This window comes from Catharus ustulatus, chromosome 13 (assembly GCF_009819885.2).
Source record: "Catharus ustulatus isolate bCatUst1 chromosome 13, bCatUst1.pri.v2, whole genome shotgun sequence".
Classification (NCBI taxonomy): domain Eukaryota; kingdom Metazoa; phylum Chordata; class Aves; order Passeriformes; family Turdidae; genus Catharus; species Catharus ustulatus.
In genome coordinates this window covers 5,601,594-5,620,109 of record NC_046233.1, presented here as the reverse complement: position 1 = coordinate 5,620,109, position 18,516 = coordinate 5,601,594, and positions in this window count along the sequence as shown.

The window sequence follows — 18,516 nt, the reverse complement described above, 5'->3', positions numbered from 1 at the left end:
TGCCATTACCAATAGAATGTAGAGAAATACCAGAGGCCTCATTCAAACATTTTCAGACTTTTATACAACAAAGCTATGAAGGGCTCAGAAATGTACAATATCAGAAATGTGAGTTTTTAACATTGCTGTTCTGCTCCAGTGAATGGCCATAAATATAATATTTATAAAGTTTTGTGTTTGTCACTCAATAACCTACTATAAAACCTGTTAAGTTCATGATTAGAAATATGTTCTGTTCCTTTTTCAAAGGAAGCCAAAATGCATATTTTCTATGTCAGACATTGACAATAAAGATGAAGATTCGATGCCAAATTCGGGCCTAATCAATGCCTCGATACCTTCAGATTTTGATGCCCAAGACTAAAACTTATTTAACAGCTTTTAGGATGCTGATGCAAAGGAGGCAACTTACATTCCCCTCTTGCCTCTGACTTGGCTCTCAGGAGCTGAGAAGAATCAAAATAATTTCCGTTGTAATAGTCAGTAGGGTAAGGTGAGTGTTGTCTGAAAAGGGCACAGGAAAAGCTGCTGTTCTCACAGGTTCTTTTCAGCTGGAACCACAGTTGAGTTGTACTGGATACTCTTGTGGATACACAGAATTCTCTTTGAGATGGGGTGAGGGAGCTGTGAGCAAGTTATCTTCTGGATATTCATTTATTTCAGCTGGAAAAACAGAAGGTAGCAGTAGTCCACCCATAGCCAACCAGTGAACAGAGCTGCCTAGAATTAATCTTTAACATTCATTGTGCAATGCAAAAATAAAGCAAGTGTGATCAAGCAATGTGGCATTTGCATGCTTGCTGCTATCAAAGTTCACAGCTGTTGTGATCTAAATAATCTTCCAACAGAAAGATGCAGATATTTGTTTTGGAAGATCACCTTGTTTGATATTTGGCACAATAGTTGGGAATCGACTTTTTTTTTTTTTTATTAAAACTTACAGAAATAATATAAGGTTGGCCTGTGAGTCGTCTGGGCATCCTTACAAGTTCTTCCTTGAATTAAAAATGAAGTTTTGCTGACTGGAAATTTCTTCTGACAGTTGGTATTTAGAGAAGCATTTCTGTAGCCACAGCTTAGCGTGGATGCTAAGGAATAACAGAAACTTTTTAAATTATAGAACTAATTATCTACACGCAGCTGATCAAACACTTTGCACTTCTAGCTGTGAGCACAGCTCCCCACATCTGTTGGCCTCTCCCTGGGAAAGTCTGAGCTGCACTTGCTGCTGTGAATGTTATGGAGTGGAGACACACCAAAGGCAGCGTTAAACTAACAAGCCTTGGATTTGTGACATGACACACAAAGCTCGGTGGTGGCTCTTTGCCTGGAGTCCTACCCAGCCACTTGCTGGGTGTTGGAGCCAGCAGAGGGTTTGGGGGTGCCACACAGCTGCTGCCAGTGCTAAAGGCACTTCTCCTTCACAGCCTCTTTCCTCTGCTGTTTTTTTGGGTGTTTTTTTTTTGTTGTTGTTTTTTAAAGCTGTTTCAGAAAGCTTGCTGGACCCATGGATTGCACTTAATGTTCTTGGAGAACAAAGGGGTGGCTGTGAATTGGCACAACACCAAAAAGGGAAAGGGTTCAGGCAGACTTGAGGTAGTTTATCCCTCCATGAAAAAGCTGAGTATCCTTGAGTTGTACAAAGTGAAAGAGGAAATTTGTTAAGGTAGGCACAGTGTTCTCTTGAGTACATTGTATTGTGGGTGTTATTTAACATTGAAAATCTCACTTAGACCATGAGGACTCCTACAAGTGCAGGATAGAAACACAATAAATGCACAATGTGCTCACATGAACAGACTGCATCAAGAGTTGTTGGATGCAAGAACAATCTTCCTGCAAGCACAGAGATTTCCACCAGCAGGGCTGCAAACCCTGTCACCCCTGGGCCTTGGCAAAGCCTCCACTCCTGTCCTGTGTGCAGCCACTCCCTTGTGCCACATGTCCAGCTTTATGTATATCCACCATCACTGAAACAGTCTGCTGTGTTTCATGTTTATGTATAGGAATAGTGCTACAGAGCTGGCTGCTGCTCCATATTCTCTTTGCAAGCAGAAAAGAAGAAGCCCTTGCATCCCTTTTCCTCAGACTTCTGCCATTTCCCCCCTTTCAGGATCAGCAATTGTCAGCCCCTTGTTTAAGAATCCCTTGTGCTGTTTGTGGTGCCTAAAACTCTTGCTTTCTCCAACAAAAGGCTTTTTATTGTTACTTTTTCCTCTGCTGAATGAGAGAATAAGGGCAAGCAATTTTTGATTTAACCTCCTACTGCTGAGTTTTCAAATTTTATAGCGTTAACAAAAGGGAATGCATGTTTTCAGTGTTCAAAGCTCTGATTATACCATGGTAAAAATTTATAAAAATCAAAGGCAGGCAGACAATAGCAAGCTAGAGATATGTGACTCTCTTTAACTGCTGGCCTCCTGTAATAGAAATGGAACTTTGTCAAGAAGTAAGCTGTAAAGAGAGACTGTTCCACCAAGTCTTAGACTGTATCCACTTTTGATAGATTTAGTTAACCTACAAGGGAACAACAGTATTGACATATATCACTTTGAAAAATACCAGCTGAATGAGGTATTTTTGTTTCCTGGGTTACGTGCTGAAGCCATGTCATTTGTTCTATTTTTTTCAGTCTCTGCTAACACATTCTGTTCCTGTATTTTATGATTATGTGTTCACTTTCTGAACTACCCCAGAGATATTGATTGCATTTTTTTTGAGAGTGAACAGTATTTCAGTCTATATAAAATTCTCATTTTTGTTCTAATTTATGTAATCTTTTGGACTAGAAATACAATTAGAGGAGTAAAATTACTCTCCTAAAGATCCTTTAAACCTGGTAAATTATTTTTGGTAGGGTAGGGAAAATTCTGGTTCCATAATTTTCCCTCAGCTGACACAACACATAAAAAAGATTTACTCTCAAAGGAGGAAACTAATGAAATTAGTTAAATTTGGGTGTTGCCCCAGTGGGTTTTTCCTAATAATTAATCACTGCCTGGTCCTTGCCTTTCAAATCTCCGTCCTGGAAGGATAATGAATATCAAGAAAAGTAATCTTAAGGTTTTTTGAGTCTTCATTAAAACTAAGGATGCAGCTGCCTGCTGAGACACCTTATGATGCAGACACAGATCTGGGATTTTAAGATTCAGATCTGTTAAGATTCAGAGCATGACCAGAACACCAATCCAGTATGGTCATTGTCACCACTGCTGTTACTCACAGCTGGTTTGGGGAGAAGAGTTTGGGTCAGGCTTGTCAGCAACGTTTGATGTGAACAAAGCTTTTATAGGAGACCTGTCCTCTTTTCCTTTCATTCTCTTGTCTCCTATTTCCTACTTGCAGTGAGTGGACATGTGTGTGAGCAGACTGTTCCCTGTGGTGTCCCATCAAGTCTGTGTGCTGGTGAGAACTCTACTGGTGTGGCTCAGGACCCTGATTTGAGCTTGCTGCTCACTCACTGCTCCCTTCCTGGGAAAGCCATCACTTGTTTAGGAAGGGAGCTGATTGTGCTGATTGCAGCTCAGAGCAGCCCTGCTCCAGGCCAGTGCCAGAAAACAGATGTGAGATGTGCCCCATCCTTAGCAGATGGACATGCCAGATTCCATTGACAGTGGTTGTCCAACTTTCTCTCACTCTGTGGGTGAACAGCTCTTCTCTTTTGCATCAAAGCCCAAACAGGCAAAGATTGAGCTCCTAAGGGAGGTAAGGAGCTCAAAGGATGATTTCCTAGCTCTGGATGATTGTGATCCTTTCAAGAGTCTATCTGAGCTGTGCCCATACTCTTGGCTGCTCTCACTCTGGGATTACACTCTGGGATTGCACATCCAAGTCTGAACTAATTTACTTTGCTTCTCCTAGGGCAGGTTTGGAGCCTGGTCATGGAGCATCTGGAATGGCTTGGCAGGCATGAAGAGCAAGCTCCCATCTCCACAGAGCTTAGAGGAATCAACCTTTTGTATCACTGAATTCCAGGAGTAGTTCCAGGAGGACTCAGGGAGGAGCAGAAAGCTGCACAACAGCCTGAGAGCAGCTACACACATAACTGATGAGCTGGTTGGATGTCATGTTTAGGGGGGATGCTACCAGCCTCAGGTGCTTCAGGTACTGAACTGCTCCTGTTTTAAGCTCACACTTGGTTCTGGTGCCATGACTGGCATGGTTAAATGGTGTGATGGACTATTGTAGAGGTTCTTTCTGATATTCAGGAGCAAAATTATTGCCATCCCACAAGCCTTTATATGACAGCTGTGATAATGTTTTATCATTTTAGAGTATGAACTGTATAACCAAAGGGACTAACCCATTATTGGTGAACAGCTGAAAATGTTTACTATGGGAAAAAATGAAATTATAGTGAGAAACATTGCTTTTATAAAACACTTTGTGCTGAGATGGGTTTGCTATGAAAAGCACAGGATTTTGCTGGAAATGTGCCAGAGCAACACTGTCCCAAAATGATTGATTTGACTTCACTGTAAATTTGCTTAATTCAGATGAATGACTAGGCTTTGAGCTGGTTGGTATTTTATGTGGAAATGATACAAAATGGGAGTTGAGTGGAAAAGATTTGTGAAAAGTCTTCATGGATAAAAACTTAGACCCAAGCCAGCTTTTGAGGATGGCTGTTTTTCTGTCCCAAATAATTCAAAAACCCAAAGTGCAGGAGGATTGCAGTGAATGGGTTTGATTTTGAGAGCCTACAGCATAATGTGAGACAATAGGCACATTAAAACCTACAATGAATTGAATAATGAATAATGAAACTACATACAAGACTGAATAATGCTGAATCAATACATGAATGGAAGTGTGTGACAGGAGTTGCTATGGCATCTCCCTTATTTAATAAAGGAATAAATAAAGGAATGGAAATCTCCATAAATGGTCTCAGCAGAAATTAGAGATGCTCCTGGTGGCTCTAATACATGCAGTAGCATTTTTTGAAAATTAATTATCTTCCTCCATAAACAAGAATGAGGTTTGTTGATTGTGTTTAAAACTATTTTAATTTGTCTAATTTATGCCAATTCCAGGTGAACTGTCCTGAAGCTTCACTTGGGGAGTAGGGAAGTTATGAGCAGAGAGCTGTACAAGCATTCTGTTCAAATTTCTGTTTTGTGCTGCCTATGCCAGAGAACAGACAGAATACTTCCCAAAATGCAGCTCCTTGGAGAGTGTGGCACCTGAGCCTGAAAGAACTTGAGCCTTTAATTTTATGACTTGACTTAACAAAGAAGGGATAGTAACAAGATTTACTTGATGCCCCTGAGGTGCAAAACCCACATTTACATTCCAGATGGAGATGCCAGACCACATCCTCACATGTAAATTCAGGGTTTCCACAGAATTAATTGAGTGACACAGTTCGGGTGTGAGAGATGAAAGTAAATTATATACAACAGATTATTAATCTATGAAGTTATCACCTGATTTTCTCATTTTGCCCTACCAGGATGTGATGATATCACACACATTGGAGCAGTTTTGCCTGATCTGAGCTTTCAAGGTATGATATTTAATTATGTGTCACCAATCATGTGTTGTAGCTCTTCATCATCTTGAACAGGACAGTGCTGAAGCTGCACATCACATCCTGTAGGTGTTCAGATGCGTAATTTGTTGGCAACAGATATTTATATATTCTCAGTAGCATCTCTTATTGATAAAATCACAATTATTCGAGCAAACATTTCCACGCAAATGAACAGCTGAAGGACAAATCATGGCAAAAGAAAATATAAAGAAAATTTGGATGAAGCTTCTTAAAATGTTTTTTTTCCTTCCATTTAAAGGTTGAGTGAAGGTTTCTGTGTGCTTGAGCATTTGTTACCCCTTAAATGTAACACACCCACCACATCTACTGTTCCTGGAAAGTGTATCAACCTCTAAATGAATAATTTAAAGCTAAGTTAACTTCTCTGAGAAGGAATTTACTGAATAGATGTAACCAGTGCCCGCTAGTTATCACATTCCAGGGTACTTGATGAATAAATTATCTTTTTTTCCCCTGGCATGAAACAGTCCTAATTTTTGGAAATACATTTGCTCAAAATATCCAAAAAAAGTCAAATGCATTTTTAAGTGTGAAGAGCCTTCACTCACTTGAGTCACAGGCATCTATTTCCACAACAAAATGTAAAAACCAAATGACAAATTATTAATGTTATTCTTAGGGGAAAATATCATCGTTTGCTTGCAGAATCAGACATTTTCATGTGCCTGATTTGAATCTTATCAGCCATATAAAGGTTGTGCACCTCGTGTTGGTCAGGCAGATGAAGAACCCATCTTTCCCCAGATTTTTGTGAAAAGAGAAAACAGCTCATTTTTTAAATTTTTAAGCTCGTTATTTAAAAGTAGCCAAAAAATTCTTTCGAAGGGCTCCTTATCTCTTGGTGTTTTTCTGAGTTACAACTGAGGAAAATGGAGCAGATTTATGGAAAACCCTTCACCCTGTGAGCTGTGGGGCTGTTATGAAAGGGATGCACTTCCAGTTACTTACAGTCAGTGAATTGCTGGAGTTAATTAAAAGTATAAATAATTTGCAACAAGAGGATGAATGTGGCTGGGGAAATTATTTGCCCATGTACTGACTGCAAGTGTATTTTTCAAGTTCTCCATGATCTGCTTTTTTTCCCATGGGTGGGGAAAATATTTGGGCCAGATCATTAACTGGAAACTCAGCACCATTTGAACTGAATTCAGAACTGCTGGACAGTTTTGCCTTTCTGTAACTCTGCTCTGTAAATCAGCAAACAAAATTTGGCAGCTGAATACTTTATTCTCAGTAATAAACTATACTTGAGAATGCATTTGCTCTCTTCTATGGATTTGCTCAGACACACTTTTCTTTGGCATTACATCACTTTTCTGCCAAACTGTATTTTGAAATTTAATGAGAGGCTAAAGGATGTTTATTGAGTTATTAATTGCTTTGCACTTATCCATTAGGCTGCAGTTTCATCTTTTTACAAGAAGACATTCGAACACTTTTTGACCAAAAATACCCAGCAGGAAAAGCTGATTCACAAGGGGATTTTACATGTGCCTCAGGTAGGGACAAATAAACACTGAATTCACTATAATATCACTCCACACAACTTTCTCTTGCCACTAGTTAGGCCTTAATATACTTAGAAGGTTGCTCTTCTAATTTGAACTGTGTGAGACTTTGGCTGGAGGCTACTTCTGTGTCCCAGTGATAAAAGAAGACATAAAACAACCCAGTGCCTGATCATGCTCCCTGGCTGTCAGTGAATCATGTTTAATAGCATCTCCATTGCAGTTTTGGCCAATTTGCTTGCAATGGCATCCTTTTCCATGGGCTTGCTGCTCAGCAGGCCCTGAAGCAATCTATGAATAACTTTCCAACAGATGCTGTTTATGAATTGAAGCAAATGGCTTCCCTGTTTCTCTTTTTTCTCACTTCAATAATTTTCAGTTACATTACAATGAATATTTATAGTCCTATAGCAGTGCATAAAGATGGGAACAAGCAGACCTGTGCATTGTTTCATACGTGAGTGCTGTTCTAATGGCTTTTGCCTCGATGGTTTTAATGTTCTGCTGATGGACTGAAAAGAGAATGCAAATTGCAGATCAGTCACTTCCATTCACGGGTTTAGCAGACTGGGCATTGATGGAAGAGTGTATTAGGAGCAAGTGTAGTGCACCTGATCTTCTGGAAATAATACACCCCCTAACACAAGCCTGCAGTACCTTCCTACTTGGCTTCATCTCCTGGGAGTGATCCCAACTCTCTGCCTTGTTGAGTGCAGGGGTTTGCACTGGTGCAGTCAGCTCTCCCTGGGTGTGTTGGGTTTGTGTGGCCAGGTTTAGGGACTGGGGGCTGCCAGAAGCTTCTCCCATCTCTGATGGAGCCAACACCAGCCAGGCTGAGCCTAACAGTGACAGAGCCTCTGGGATAATGTATTTAAGAAAAGGAGAAATATATCTGTGCAATGGAAGCTGCAGCTGGAGGGACAATATGTGAGAGGAACAGCTCTGCAGGCACCAAGGTCAGTGAAGAGAGGGAGAGGAGGGGAGCAGGCAGCCAGCCCTGGCCAGCCCACTGCACTGGATTCATCAGGCTCCAGGTAAAATGGTATGTGGCTTAGCATAAAATTAATGGGTACTGGTAGAAGTAGCCAGTGAATCAAGTAATTCAGTTGGAAAGTGCAAAAGATCAGCCATCATTCTCCAACAGAACAGTGCAAAATTCTTGTTCAATATTAAAAAGTCCACTTTACAACATTTTATAATTCTGTAACAGTTCTTCAATGTTGTTTTGCCAAGAAAAGTGGTTAGATTTACAACTGTAGATGTTTATTGAGTTTTTTTTTTCAAGGGAACTGCTCTTGGTGGTGCTTCATTCATCTCCAAATGTCTGAACTACTTGTCATTTCTATTAAACAATAGAAAGGCTAAAGAAGTAATGCTTTTTCTATCAAAGTAATTCCAAGATTAATAAACCCTCCTAACTTATTAGATACACTTGTGCAAGCATATTGTCTATAAATCTATGCTAGATACAAAGCATGCATATTTAAATACAGAATATGTCAAATTGTGGCATTTTCCACTGCTCTATAATAAATTCATTTATACAATAAAAATAATTGGAGATATGAATGACCACACACATTATTCACACTACACATCTTTAACACAGAAGTTTATTCCCAGTGCAGAAACTGGAAATAGGAAACAATCTGAACAATTTCTTGTATCCTAATATGATGGCACTCATGTGGATTGCAGCTTTTAAAGATCCACTGTAAATAGAGCACACTAAATAAATATGACTGTTGTGCCTATGAAACCCAGACTGTGTGATTTCATCACTTTTGGATTCCCATAAATGAATAAAAAGCATATACCATGCTAACTTACATTATCAATTGCTGTGTCAGAAAAGTAAACTGGAGATGTGCAGTGTGTCCTCAGTTCTAGGCCATTAAGTAGAAAAATAACACAATTACAGCCATGCCAACCTACACTTGTAAAAGTATTTCTTCAACATTCTGAAGTCTCTTCTGAAAGGCACAGATAGTAGAAGGCTGAACTTTCTAATGGGCAGGATAAATTTGACATTTGAAAAGATGCATTTGTTGCGTTTTCTATAAAATCAGCAATTTGAGGAGTTGTCATGCTGGATAATTGAGGATTCCAGAGTCAGGCACCAGCTTTAGGTCTGGCTGTCCCCACTGGGTGCTGGGACCACACCTGTGGCTATTCAGAGATTTTGGTTCCAGCCTTTGACCCACTTGTCTTCTTCTCCAGCCCTGCCATCTGCTGCAATCTCCTGATAAACTCCTGGCACTTCTTTCCTGCTTCCTCTGCACCAGGAGAGTGCAATGTACCAGTGTCTTTCTTTCTCACATTTTTGCTGAGTATTTTTCTGCTCCTCTCTAAGCAGTCCTGCATAAAGTATGGAATCATAAACAAGTCCTTCCCTTGAGATTACATTTAATTAAGAAAGGTACCAAACCCACAGTAATGTAAAGGCCTAATTTGAATTTTTTTCTGTCTTTTAAGAATGAAAAAATGCAGTAAAATGTTGACTAGATACTCACAAAAATGTCTTCTTCCTGTCAATCACACACAGTGGGTTTTTATTTAATTATTCCATATAATTTATCTTCACAGTTCTCTCTATAACTCATTTCCACAGGTCCTTGCTTCTTGGACAGGTTATTGATCTAATGTGTGCAGAAGAGGTTTTTTTAAAGTCAATCCTTTAATAATAATCACCTATAAACAAAATCAAGGAGTTTTTTATTAGAAGCAGTAGTAAAAATTTGATCAATGTGAGCATTACAGCATTAGGCCTTAAATTAATTGTTTCAGCTTACACTTTAGGTGACTTTGACATCACTTCAATATCTGATCTTTTCAGGATTTTGTCATGTAGGAAACATTATCTTCATAAATCACTGTCAGCTAAGAAAACATAAAACAAAGTAAGTGGCCTCAACGATTTTCCAGGGGAAGTTGGGGACTGAAGTAAATACTGGTCCCAGCTTCCAGCCCCGTGAAAATGATTTAATATCACAAAAATACCAGGGAAAGCAATGAAAAAACTCCACCCAAAGCATTTGACAGAATAAAATGCCATTGGGACATACAGAGTAAGACTGAGTCTATTTCTCAGAACTTTTTTCTTTAGTTCAGCACACAAATTCCTACTAAGGCATATTACTGGAATAAGAATTGGAGTATTGGACTAAGATCAAAAACCTAAACCCATTGCTCCCTGCTTATTAACATCAATTAGTTTTTTCCAATTACCACAAATCATTTATTTTAAAAGAAACCTGGAGTAGCTTGTAGGCAGTGAACTGGGAGGTCAAGTGTGAAGGCATTTTGCATCACACACTGCTCAGCTCCCACTGCTCCTGGGATCATCACTCCCTGTGGCAAATTCCCTCTGGGAGCAGGAACAGCAGAGCATCAGTGTGCCCCAAGAGATGTGAAGGAAGTGATAAAATGGGTGTTTTTTTCATACCTATAAAATGCTCATAAATTCCTTCAAAGGGGTTTAATGGTGTGCATGTAGTTGTGAACTTCTGTACATTTAAACAATCACAATGCTGGGTGTTTTAATGAGTTGTTTATTGCTGTGGACCATCCATTTGCCACACACCGAGCGGGCTATAAATACTGATCGATATAAATTATTAATAAAATCAACGTCTTTTATCACTTTCTTGCCTGGCATAAACTACAATGAGCTGAAAGTCCTACAAATGCTTTTAAGTGGTTCCCCCCTCCACCCTCCCAGCACACATGAAGAAAACATTTGATTTTATAAAGCAGTGGAAGTGCTTTTTCTGTGGCTAGAATAAATTTCCTCAGTGTTTCTATAGTGGAGACTAATAACCAAAGTGGCTTTGTTATTACCTAACAAAAGGGTAACATGTTTTATCTATAAAAAATTCTATCTTTTCTTTTGTGTGTTTCATCTCAGCCTTGTTTTCTGCTATAGTTAATTACTTTTCTCATAGACAAAATAAACTCCATTAGTAGTAACAAGGGAGATACAGATTAAGGGCTCAGGGAGGCTTGGATTTTAAAGTTAGCATTATTGTGTGAGCTGGAATTTATCAATATGGGATTAAAAATTAAACACCAAGAATGTTTTAGAAGCATGATTCATAGTCCAATCCAAAATACTAGAATGTTTATTTGATTCCACAGAAAAGGTAGCTGTCTTTATCTGAACTGTATGGGAACTGCACTGGATATCAAAAGGAATATATCTTTAACAAAGCTAAATTTGACACATCACGTGTGATCATTTCTTTTTATTTTTCTTTCTTTTTTTTGTCCTTCCCAGTGTGACAGGACTCAGACAAAAATAGCACAATAATATCACAGATGTTCCTTTACAGCAGTCACTGGTATTGCTTATCCAAATCATGTTTTAATACAAACACACAACTGCTCCTTCTGTTTTATTGTTGTCAAAATTTTGTTTCAAATGCAATAAATGGATAAATGTGAGCAGATGTGGCACTGACAGTTTGCTTTCTCCACTGGGCTACATGGCAAGCTCGAGTCACATCTGCATTTTTAAAATATTAAATTCTGAGCCTTTTCCACCCGGTCTGCCTCTCCTCAGTTGGCTGCTGGGTCAGTGTGGATGGGCTGGGGCTGTGCAGGAGCCCTGGACAACTCCTGCAGCTCAGAGCTGTGCACTCAGCTCCCACATCAGTCTGCTCCTGGCACCCCAGGAACCTCACTGCCTTCTTGGAGAGAAGGGAAAACTCACTTTTCCAGCCCCAGACGGCCCCTGCAAGCCTTGACTGTGTTTATCCCAGATTTTTCCTGATGTTTGCCATGGTACCAAGCATCCCTGACGGCTGCACCACTTTGTTTCAGTCCCAGCTGTGCTCCCATAAAGCCAGTGGTAAAACTGGCTGCCAAAATCAGATGGATGGGAGTCTGCAGCCTCTGGATGTCTGGGATTTCAGGGGAAGGGTGTTTCTTGTCAGGTGGAGATGTTTCAGGGCATTTGGTGGAATCTGGGGAGGAGAGTCACCCAGATTCCAGCTATCAAGGATCCCCTAACCTATGGGAATGGGTAACCTTTGAATCTGGAAACCAGGCAGTGAGAAATCCCAAGGAGGAAACTGTTTCAGTATAACAGCAGCTGAGGCCATAAACCACTGAGAAATAAATATGCTTTATAAACATAAAGTGAAAAAGTAGTCCCTCACTTACAGTTTTTATGTGATTTATGTCTTTAATTTATTTAAATCAGTGACCCATCAAATGCAGACACAAAATTAGAAATTCAGAAAAAAATTCAACAGCCATAAGGAAATACTGAGGTTTTATTTGTTCTCCTGCAGTTGCCTCTCCATGTTGCATGAATTTATCTCAAAATGAAGCACGATGAGAAATCATCTTGCCAGAATGTTATTGATCTGTGATTTGGGTACCAGGCTCAATACCCTGTAGACACAGATGTGAAAGAGACAATTTACACCCTCTCACCCCCAAATTTTTCAGAGGGTACTTAGTTTCAGATATATAAATCTGCAAGCTTTTCACAGCAGTTTTGTGACCAAATCTATGCCACTTATATTACTTCTGGGATTTTTCAGTAAACCAAGAATGAGTCAGTATCCTTGAATAATCAGCTGGTCATGCTTTGAGAGCTGCTGATATCCGTGCACAGGGCCCAGAGGGTTCCACACACAGACAGGCTGGGCTGGGAGCTGCTGAAGGGAAGGGGTTTTTTTTTCTTATTCCTTTCTTTTTTTCTCCCATTGGTTACAGTGGGATTTGGTTGGAGCTCAATAAATTCAACAACAAGTAGCGGATCTTCAGCTGGTGTAGATTTCACACATTTGCTTCAAAAGCAGACGCTGCCTTTCACAGTGGGAATTTTCCTCCTATCTTAGGTACACACGATTTGCAAGTGCTGAAGTTGGAGTGTCCAGCTCTGTAACTTTGAAAAAGACACTCAGATTTTCAATGCTTTACAGTGGCTGTACAGTGCTTTTCTCCCTGTTTCTATTGGCTTTGTTGTTGGCTAGTAAAATGATTATTTGTACAGACATTTTTCAGAAATATGGGACCAAATTATGCCCACAGTATTTGAGTAAAACATGGTCCATGTGTCAAGGACAAAGCCAAAAAATCATGGAATGATATTTTCTTTGGCCAGCTCTGCTTAATTTAGGAAAACAAAATGTTTGTAATATTGCAATCTGGCCATCCCTACCAAAATAATCCAACTCTCTTTCAATATTTATCAGGAAAGCTACACCAATATATCAGTCATTAGTTGTTGAAAACCATGCATGAGCCCAGGAAAAAGGGAGTTTTAATTCTCTCCAAAAGTTTGATTCCTTTTGTACTCTCTGAGAAGTCAAACACCCTGTTTGGCCCAAGTAGCCACTTGCTCAGGATGTTGGTGGTCAGGAAGGACTGCTGGGATTGAGTGTGAGTATGGGCACATGGCCTGGATGAAGCCCTCTCTCCAGGGTGGCCTCAATAAAAAGCTGGCTCAATTTTGCAGGCTTGGAATTGTACTGCCTGCAGAAGCTCTTTTATCTTCTTTAGAAAGGGGTTAGTTCAGCTCATGAGCATATTTATTCCTTAGGAAGACATCTTTAGGATTAGACTCTTCCAAGTGCAACAAAGACAAGTTGCATTTTCTCAAGGCTAAGTCATTATATGTGAAAGCTCCTTTTGGAGTCTGGCCATTTAAAATATTTTAAAAGTATTCTTTTGTTAATAGGTTGAGCCATAAAGATGAGATAAAGGCAGTCAAATATTTGTTCCTGTTCCACAATAATTACCTTTTTACCTTATCCATGTCAAGGGAGAGCTCTTACATTCACAATGCAGATTTTCTGCCAGTGCTGCTTTAGAGCTGTGCCCAGCTCTGCACAAGGATAGCAGCTTCCTGAAGGGCTACCAAACTCTGCTCTGGGACATGGTCATGGGAATTTTCTCCTCAGCAAGAGAAGAGAAGGAAAAGGAGGATTTCTGCAAGACAGGGAGCAGGACCTGGTGCCTGTTGTGCACTCTGTGTCATGGGAGTGGCACCTGGAGCTGTACCTGTGCAGCACTGCACATGGGCCATGGCAGCTCCACTTCTCATTGCTGGGAACAAAAGGAGGCAGAAAATATGTTCCAGTAAATCAGTCTTTCCAAAATACAACCCAGAAATTTTCAGCTGGTGCTTTTGACTTAAGAAGCTTCAGAGGCTGAATTTGCAGCACCATCAAATCTCAGCTCCAAGAGGAGCTGATAATTCTCTCTCCAATGTCATCTCTGTTGACCTCAAAATGAGATTTGCTTTTGCCATACTCTGTGGAATATGGAGCCCTCTAATGTCAAGAAGCTGCAGTGGGTGAAATGTGTCCTCCCCAGCTCAGCTCCTCACCCTTGAGCAAGTTGTGGGTGCTGGCAGTTTCATTGTACTGTGCTGAAACACAGGATGATATCCTGGATGGATGAAAGACGTGAGGTATGTGTGCTGACTCTACATCCAGATTACCACACTGATAACCACTGGTACTTCATCAGGCCCAAACCCAGCACTGTATCTTCAAGAAACTGGTGTTTTTCTCATTACAGCTGTTTTTTACAACATTCCATCTAGCACTGATGAGAAATGAGGTAAATAAACACTGTATGTTCCATGACAATTTTTTTTGCTGAATAGATACAAGGCAAATTTCTGGAAGAAGCCAGGAAGTTAAAGTTAGAAATTAAATCCTGTCAGGTCCTTAAATTTGGGGAAAATATGTGGTTAACAAAGAAACAAAGAGTATGAAGAGATAGCCATGCCATGGAAGCTCAAACCTCATCCCATGGCTGAAAGCAAGAGCAAGCTGTACTAATAGTAGAGAGCTTAGCATGTAACAATGAGAAAATCTGTAATAATGGCTTAAAAAGCCAGTCTAATTTTCCATGACCTTCTATAAGCCCAGTAATACTCATTAGTGTCTGCATGAATTTGTTAAACCTTCTCAGCATTGAAAAAACATGACTTCATTCAATTTGGATTTGTTTGCATCTAAAACTTCCATATGCTGTGGCTTCCCTGGGAGTGACAATAACTTGTATTTGAGGATTAAGGAAACCATGATATATTACACACCTCAAGAACAGTAGCTAAATAGTGTAATCTACCACATTTCAAAAAGCAATCAAATGCACAGATCCCTGCCCTTTTAAGTAAGAGAGCTTGCCTGCAAGAGAAGCATTCTGAATTTCTTAATTAAATGAAAAATGAGATGAATGCAAGTGAGGCTATAAGCTGATGCAGCTTCATTGTAATAGCAGTCATTAATAGTTATTAATGATAACTGGGATAAACTGTTAGATGTCATCCATGTGACATGAACAAATTATTAATACATGTATCCTAAGGAAAAAAAAATCCTTGGCTGAGGCTTGGGTGAACTTGCAGACTAACAGAGTAGACAATAAATTACAGAAACTGGGTGTTTGCTTTGATTTTGGATATATTGTGTTTGAGCAAGGAACCCAGCCTCCCACCAAGGAAAGAGCAAAGTTACAGTTTTCACAAGCTGTGATGAAATGCCCCTTTTGGCTCAGAATCCTGGGTTCACCCCTGACTAATTCCATCACGCTGCTCAAGCTGACATGGTGATTAAAAGAAAGTCATTCCATTTAATCATTAGGCAAACACAAGATGAGTGCTGGGTAGGTTTGGTAAACATGAAGCAGATCAGTTAATGCTCCTCAGGTGCTGATAGCACGAGCACCTGCCTTATCTCCTGTGTTATCAGCACCCCATTCTGCCTCAGAGACACTGCCTGGAGCTGCACCATCCTCAACAAGAAACCTTTGGGTATTTGCTTTTCTCTCCTTCAAATACACATAATTACTCAGCAATGCCAGGATGGTTAGATTGCCCTTAGAGCCAAATGACTTTGAGTTAGATTTCTTCTCTTAACTACATCAAATCCTGCTGCCTGTGGAACTAATGCACCAGAAGAAAGATCTTTGCTGGGGAGATATTTTTTACCACCCACTTACAGCCTGAGGTGGTTGGAATGCTCATCTTTCCCTCGGATCCACAGCAGGATGGAGCCTTGCTAGGCTGCCATGCAGGGGTGCCACTCAGGAGGCTGCATCCAAATCCTTCTAAAATGGCTGTTCTGTCATTCTGCAAGAAACAGCCTCTGAACATCTCTCAGAAAAGGAGTTTTGAAAAGCCCCAACTTGCAAATTAATATTTTTCATGCAATTCCTGTCATATTTATGATTACAATTACTGTTATTACTATTGGCATTTTTGCCCATAGTTGCTCGTGCACTTTCACAGAGTGAGGATAGAATTGGAACCCAATTAATTTTTCCCAATTCTGCTCTCACACCTCTGAAACCCAAGAAAGTCTGCAGTTGTCACCAGCCTGCCTATTACTACTACTATTTTGTTTCCTGATTCCCTCCCAAAGAGGGGCATCAAGATAAGCTCATTCTTGAGAGCTTGCTGTCATTTCCTTTGTTTCCTGCTTGCAAGGGGCTGGTGCTTGGTTGCAGGCTGGAGAAGGCTGCCAGCATATCAGGTATCAGGACAAACTGAGGGAGCAGCATAGCTGGAAATAAAACCTCCCAGAAAAACCGGTTTAGTGCTGTTTGCATGGCTTTCCCTCTTCAGTTTGCAATCATCTGACTTCAAAGAAGAGTTTTACAAGTTCCTACCTTCAGAGCTTTGTACAGAAAAGTATTTGTTCTGTCTTTCCATCAGACACTCTCACAAACAGCCTTACAACAACTGGTAAAGGGGAGGGAGGCATTTTATTATTCTGATTCCCTGAAAGCAGCAACACCCTGAAAAATGCAGGACAGTTACAGGTGCTGGAAGGTTTTTTTGCTGTCTCCCTTCCTAGCTTCTGTATTCCAGTTTAATAACATCCTCACAACCATGATTTTCCATGATGGTAGTTAACATTTTGCCTTTTGAATGCAAAAAAATGCATCTGCTGGTCTGTCTGGAAGCTGAGCCAGGGAACATTGTTTCCCACTTGGTAACACTTTAATGTTCTTGGTCTATTTGTTAACATTCTGTTCAAATAAAAAAAGTGCTGTAGGGCTTTTTACATTAATCTTTCCAATGGCCTTGTTGAAAGCATGAATTTTCTTCAGGGACTCTTGCATTAACTTATTTACTTATTATTAAGGACATTGAAGATTGAGCAAAATAAAGACAAAGGTGCAGACTGCTGAGCTGAGAGACCCATATCCTAATCACAGCATACAATGAGGTGCAGACTGTGACTAGGATAAAAGTCTGATCATGAAAAGTGACAAAACACTCGTTGCCTTCAGGAAGATCAGCATTCCTCCAGTGTCTGCTGAGAACAGAGGTTCTCCTTCTTTGGCTAAACCTTGTTTCTAATTAAGTCACTGTTTGCAACTTCACAGTGAACTTCATCTATTTTTTCCCCCTCCACTAAAAATTAGACTGCTTTAAAATGAACTGTGAATTCTACAGAAATATTCTGGTTTAGACAAATTTGTCGTTGAGTAACTGGGTGTTTTTCGTTAAAAAGTCTTTAAGATCATGGCACTGATTTTATACTGATCCTGAGAAAATTTCCCCTTCAGGCCCCTGTCTGAGTCTCCTGTTGGTTTGATTCATTGCAGATTTTTCCCCTTATCGGATGAGTAGCTTGACCATTTGATTTTATTGTTGGTTTCTTTCCAGATGCCAGAAGTACTGAGTATTTAAATATATATCTGAAGTTCAGCAGGAAATTGAAAATTGATTCTCTACAGCAGTTATCTGAGATATGGTTCAAGTTCTCGCTTCAAGTTAGCCAGAGCAAAGAGCTGAAGCACTCTCTGGGGAAAGCCAGCTTGACAGATATTCCTGAGTGATTTCTGTGGCACATTTGAAGAGAAATTCAGAAATTATGCTTTTGTTTAAAGAAGTCTCCTGTCTCCTCTTGGTTCTACTAAATAAGCACAGAGGGTGAGAAGAGAACAAAAAGGATTTTTAGCTCCTTGGTGCTACACAGGATCCCTTCAGCAGAGAGGTGTGATGAGGTGTCAGATTGGTGCTGCTCAGGTTCAGGCTCTCTGTGATTTCCTTCAGCTGTGCTGGGACATGTAGTCAGAGCTCAGACAGCTCTGCTGGCTCTCATTGGTGGAGCTGAGAAGGAGGAGGTGGCTTCTTCCCAAATATTTTGGTGACAGTGAGCATGTTGGGCAGGACCAGGATGACTGGAGTACTGGAATGGTGTGCCCAGGGAGGTGGTGAAGTCACCATCCTTGGATGTGTTTAAGAAAATACTGGATGTGGCACTTGGTGCCATGGTCTAGTGGACATGTTAGGGCAGGGGTTGGACTTGATGGTCTGGAAGGTCTTTTCCAACCTGGTCATTCTGTGATTCTGTGTTTCTGTGATTCTGTGACCAGCCCTGGCTGCAGCTGGGATATCCACAGGGACAGACAGGAGCGTGTGGTTGTTCCTATGATAGCGCAGGGTTAAAGTGTTTCTAAAATCATGGGAAT